General features: G+C 43.0%; 1 non-coding gene across 1 annotated transcript; it reads left to right on the top strand.

Annotated features, from left to right (window-relative positions):
• The first annotated feature begins 4,229 nt into the window (after positions 1-4,229).
• On the top strand, positions 4,230-4,336 carry LOC141645228 (small nucleolar RNA R71). Its single transcript, XR_012544812.1, has one exon. It is a non-coding gene; the product is annotated as a small nucleolar RNA R71 (small nucleolar RNA).
• Positions 4,337-6,000: the final 1,664 nt, after the last annotated feature.

Raw genomic sequence — 6,000 nt, 5'->3', positions numbered from 1 at the left:
AGTAAGTCACAAACCGACTCGTAGATACCGAGTCTCTCAAGTGCCGATTTCTCTAGAAATCGGGAAGGTACAAACACACAGCGCAGCAGGTTATAAAACTTCTTACGATGTAAAGCGTTAACAAAAATTACCTGCGGATAGTCTGGGTGAGGGTCGAGGGAAGTGTCCCCTCGATCTGTGACCGTGCCAGAAGTAGAAGGAGCAGCAGCTGTAGAAGTGCTAGGAGCGGAAGAGGTGGAGGTAACAGGAGCTGGTGTAGCTCTAGTATGTCCACGAAACCGGCCCCGTCCTCTGGAACTCAAAGCAGTAGCCCGTGCAGTGACGGTGTGAGGAACCAGGGCTGCTCTGAAGGCTGCTGCGGTTGCTGGCGAGTCCACCACAGGCGTAAAAGTAGCGGCTGGTGTAGGAGTAGTGGCAGCTGTGGCCACCACTGAAGAGAGACTAGCAGCAGTGCTAGCAGTGGTGGTGACCGTAGAGGAAGTGGCAGCCTGAACCGAGCTAGCTGGACCGAAAACTGTACCTGCAGCTGAAACTAGGAACACTGGGGCTGCAGTACTGAATAACGTGGAGGCGGTGGCAACAGCAGGGGCCACCGTCTCGCTCAAGGATGGGCTAGAAGTAGTACTAGTAGAAGGCAATGAACTAGACTCCATCGTGTAAACATAGGGCAGGGGGTATGATAAGAGAACAGCAGCTAACAGTGGCTAAAACAGCACGAAAAACCAGCAGAAAGCAGCATGTGAATCCCCAAACAGTCGAAAGAGCGACTTCAGCCCTTAAAATTCCCAAATTCCTCAAAAATTTCGAATTACCGCATGTAAATAGCGATAAGGAGTGGGATAGCAGGTAATGACAGTAGTAATTAACAACAACTAAGGTTAATTAAGTCATGAAAGCATATAAACCCGTCTGACAGTCGAAAAATTCGACTGAAACAGCCCTAATCGCGGAATTTTGCGTAAAATTCGAATTAAAACAAGCAACAACAGCGAGGAATGGGGATTGATCATCAGGCAAGACAAGTAAGGGCCAATAAAGACAATTAAAGTCGAAAAATTCGACCAACAATGGATTTTCGAACCCTAATTCCAATTTTTCCTCATAAAATTCGAAAATAAAATGCATAGAGGATGAAGGAATCACTTACTTGATGAGAATAACCTACAAATTGCAATTAATCATCAAAGAATTAGCAAGAAAGGGCGATTTTTCGATCGAAAAAAATCGCAAACCCTAATCCCTTTTTAAAACCGTGAAAACGAGCACAAATCAAAGGGAAATTAAGGGGCTTTGAGAGATTAATTAGCAAGCAACAGATTGTAGGTGGCGGATTTGGTATTTAGGCAAGAAAATTGGGGATTTGGGGGTGATTTGGATCGCAATTAGGGAAGAGGGAGAGGAAAATTGGGGGAAAATGAAATAGAAAACAAAAGAATAGAGATTAAGGAACCACTCCCTGCGTCTTTTGCGAATCCACTCGATCGAGTAGTTTTAAACTACTCGATCGAGGACTTTTGATGATCCAGTTACTCGATCGAGTAGATTTCTACTCGATCGAGAAGTCCCCTTTTATGCTTTGCTCGATCGATTAAAAGGAAGCACTCGATCGACCAATTTTTCACTCGATCGAGTATAAAAAGTACTCGATCGAGCTCTTTTCTCGCGTAAGCTCTTGAATTTCGTCATTTCTTCCTTTGGAATGCGTAAAACTTCCCCAAACCTGCATAAAAACACGTGCAAAAATATCCCAAAATACCAAATACGCATAGGAACAGTCTATAGTCTTAAATATACGCTAAAAACTGTCTAAAAGCTAATTGAGCTAATTAAAAGCATTAAAACAAATTCAACGGAAAATTCAAAAATTATTTATTACAAGGTGTTACACGGGGCATTTCCCTGCTCAATTCCCAAAGCAATTTAGTAGCCCCTTGGTGGGCTCCTGACTGGAGGACGTCATTTCAGCAACGTTGATTGTCCTCTTCAACTTCCATGAGCTTGAATTTGAATCGTTTAAAACAGTAGGAGGGGAATAGTTCACATCCACATAAGCACGAACTTTCCTCATCCTTGCTCCTCTATCACCATCTTTAGCATCCTTACTCCCAATTTGATTGACAGTAATTGCACAACACCCTTTGACAGCTCCTTCATTGCTTTCATCTGTACCTGCAGCAAGGAAAACAGACGAACTTTCCTCCTTTTTGCTCTCAATCTGAGGCGGGGGGGTAACCATTGCAGCACAATACTCCAAATTTACATCTGGAGTGTCAATAATAGGGTCAATAGAAGAGAGGGCATTGCAAGGCTGAGCTTTCATGGGAGCCCTCCGGAACTTAGACTGATGAAAATTCAGCTCCTCGTCCCCTACCTGAAAGGTCAAAGTCTTCCCCCGACGTCTATAATCGCACGAGCAAAGAGACAAAAATGGTCTCCCTAAAATAATAGGGGTGTGTGCATCTTCGGGGATGTCTAAGACAACGAAATCAACGGGAATAAAGAACCTCCCGATCTGAACAGGTACGTCTTCTACTACACCTAGTGGCTGTGATATACTACGGTCGGCCATCTGGACAGTCATGTTGGTGCAACTCAACTTTGTCAAACCAAGTCTCTTAGCAAGAGACAACGGTAAGACACTCACGCTAGCGCCTAAATCGCATAGCGCGTTATCAATCAAATGGGTACCGATATGACACGAAATTGAAAAACTACCCGGGTCTGACTGTTTAGGAGGTAACTTATTTTGAAATAGGACGGACCCCACCTCAGTCAAAGCTACGGTCTCATTATCACTAATATTCCTCTTACGCGATAAAAATTCTTTCATGAATTTAAAGTAAGAGGGTACCTTTGTCAGTAACTCGGTGAATGGCACAGTGACTTCCAAGCTTTTCAGAAGTTCGACAAATTTGCCGAATTGTTGATTGGCCTTATTATTCTGCAGACGCCTCGGGAAGGGAACCGTGATAGGTATCTCGAGTCCCTTGTTTCTCTCTTCCAAAGTATCACCCGGAGCAAGTTTTGTATCCTTTGGACGCTTCTTACCTCTCGAACGAGGTCTTTCCGGTGATTTATCTCTAAATCGAGCACTACCAGGCTCTCGAATAAGCTTCCCATCATCAAAACTACTCGATCGACCAAAATACCCATTCGATCGAGTAGAATCTTCATCAACATCACTCGATCGAGTGAAAATCTCACTCGATCGAACAACTCAATTTTGTTGTTCACTCGATCGAGTAGAGAAACTACTCGATCGACCACTTTCTTCACCAAATTTGCTCGATCGACCACCAGAAACCAGTCGATCGAGCACTTTCTTTGCCGTGAGCTCATTTTCTTCGCCAGAACACTGTTCACCATCAGTTATAGCCTTCCTTGGGTCTGATTTTTGCATTTCCGATCCCTCATATGAACGCCCGCTTCTCAACTTTATCAAGTTTACCGTCTTATGTGGATTCTTCTCATTTTGAGTCGGTAATTGACCCTGCTTCCTTGAAGATTGATTCGTGGCTAATTGGGCAACTTGAGTTTCAAGTGCCTTAATGGACGCATCTTTCTGTTGATCACTCAGCTGCCACTGCTACATAAAAGCTTGCAACATAGACTTAAGCTCACCAATTTCACTCACCCCACCGGATGATGATGCACCGTGATTAGAAGGAGTAAAGGAAGGAGGCTTTTGAAAGCCTTGTTGATTCTTGTGTGGAGGAACATAAGGCTGCTGCTGGTGCGGAGGAGGTGTAGAATTGAGCACATTTTGACTAGTCAACCTCAAATTGCGATGGACTGCCCCTTGGTTGTTGTAATAGGAACCCCCTCCTTACCTATATTGCTGAAAGGCAAGGACTTGTTCCTTCTCCACAAGACAGCCAATAGCAGTGTGGCCATCATTACCTCCACATCTCTCACATGAAACGGTCTCTCCTCTAGTAAGAACATGGACCGTCTGAGGCTCCCCAGCAGCTTGTAACTCCAACTTGTCAAATCTAGCATTCATGGCTTCCGGCTGATCCACAACCTGCTTATCAACTGCATGAACTGTTCTTATTCCATCCCTCGGGTTACCATACTCAGCACTATGATTCGCCATCTCTTCAATAAGGGACCATCCCTTATCATCATCAATATTCTCCTGGAATCTCCCACTAGATGCTGCATCAAGTATGGCTCTGTGGTCGTCATACAACCCATTGTAGAACTGATTAGCTAGAAACCATGGGTCAAAACCATGGTGAGGAATAGACCTCACCAACTTCTTGAACCGTGACCATGCTTCATAAAAACTTTCATCGGGAGCCTGTCTGAAACTGGTAATCTTGGCCCTCAGCAGATTGGTGCGTTGTGGAGGGAAATATCTCTTGTAGAAGGCAAGAGCAAGAGACTCCTAATCTGTAACCCCTGCAGATGTGCGGTCCAAGTCAGTCAGCCACTCCCTGGCTGAATCGGCTAAAGAGAAAGGAAATAAAACCTCCTTAATCTTATCTTGAGTTACCCCCTTAATGGCGGGGATAGTAGAACAGTAGTCTGTAAAGACCTCCATGTGCTTCCTCGGGTCTTCACCAGCCACACCTCTATAGATGTTTCTCTCCACCAGATTGATATAAGAAGGACGGATGTCGAATGTATTCCCATCCTCAGTCTGGAGATTGAAACCCTTCAGAATAGAGGATGCTTTAGGCACTGAATGACTAGAAAGTTTTGACATCTTTACTGTAGAAATCGGACTGTCTTCGAAAAGAGAGTGATGTAGCTCTGACTCGAAAGTACTCAAGTCTTCCTTTCATGATTTTCCCTGCAGACGGAGTCTATGCCGGAATAATCTCTCTGGTTTTGAATCAGCTGAAACTAACTTAAACCTGTCTGACCTGGGCATAAACAACACTGAAAGAAAATGAATAAGAGCTGCCTCAAGGAATAAAAATTCCCTGAGACGGGTAAAATAAACGAAACAAACACAGATAGGGCAATTGCCTCCCCGGCAACGGCGCCAAAATTGGACACGCCTGTCGTGTACCTGTCAAAAATAAACTAACTAAACTAACTATATAGCTAGGGAAGTCAGGTCGATTTCCACAGGGAGGCAAGATATCTGTAGAAGTCCGTCTATTTGGTCACAAATGAGGGAGGGGATGTTTGAATTATTTTCTAAACTACGAAGGTTAAGGGATAGAAAAATAAAGAGCAAGAGCAGTAAAGGCAAGAAATAAGTTTAAACTATCAGAAAGAGAGGGACATGTTAGGATTTCGGTTCACTACGGTAGTCCAGTGACTCAGCTGTAACTGATTCAGACGAATTAATGTAAGACGGATGTTGAAAGGTCCTTTCGGTCCACTTTCTATCCTAAAATACCACTAACTTAACTTTCATTCTCGTCAGGGTAGTCTACTGTTCATAGCAGGCCTATTTAGTCCAATCTTTCGATCTAGGATTAATTTTAGCCAGATTAAAGGATGACTCAGAAGCGTGCACTCAACTAAGTCGATAAATACAATTAAATTGCTATGGTGACAGGGTCTCATAATTAATTCATCTATTTCATTTACTACATCGTCACATTCCTACCGCAGATCCCCTAATCCCAACATGAAAGGGGTTTAGCTACTCATGTCGCTAATAAAACTAACAGCAGATAAATTTCCAGCAATAAACATTATGAAATAACAAATAAAATGCATAAAAGTAAATTAGGGCAGAAGAATAAATGAAGTGAACAAGCAATTAAGAATTATTATTAAGAGTAGAGAAAGGAATTACAATCAAGCGAATCCGGCGTAAAGAACACAAAATCTAAGCAAAGTAAATCCGAGAACAAGGTTACAGTGAAGAAGAATGTTTAACGCAGTAAAGTTTGATAAAAGCTAAGTAATGAGTAAATTCTCATGCTAATGACCTAACTAATGCGTGCTTAAATAAGAAAATAACAAAGTTTTGCGAAATAAATCAACACACGGGCTGTATTAAAGCCCATAACAGCGAAACCACTCGATCGAGTG

This window comes from Silene latifolia, chromosome 2 (genome assembly GCF_048544455.1).
Source record: "Silene latifolia isolate original U9 population chromosome 2, ASM4854445v1, whole genome shotgun sequence".
In the NCBI taxonomy this organism is placed as follows: Eukaryota; Viridiplantae; Streptophyta; class Magnoliopsida; order Caryophyllales; family Caryophyllaceae; genus Silene; species Silene latifolia.
This window is presented reverse-complemented; position numbering and strand designations above follow the sequence as displayed.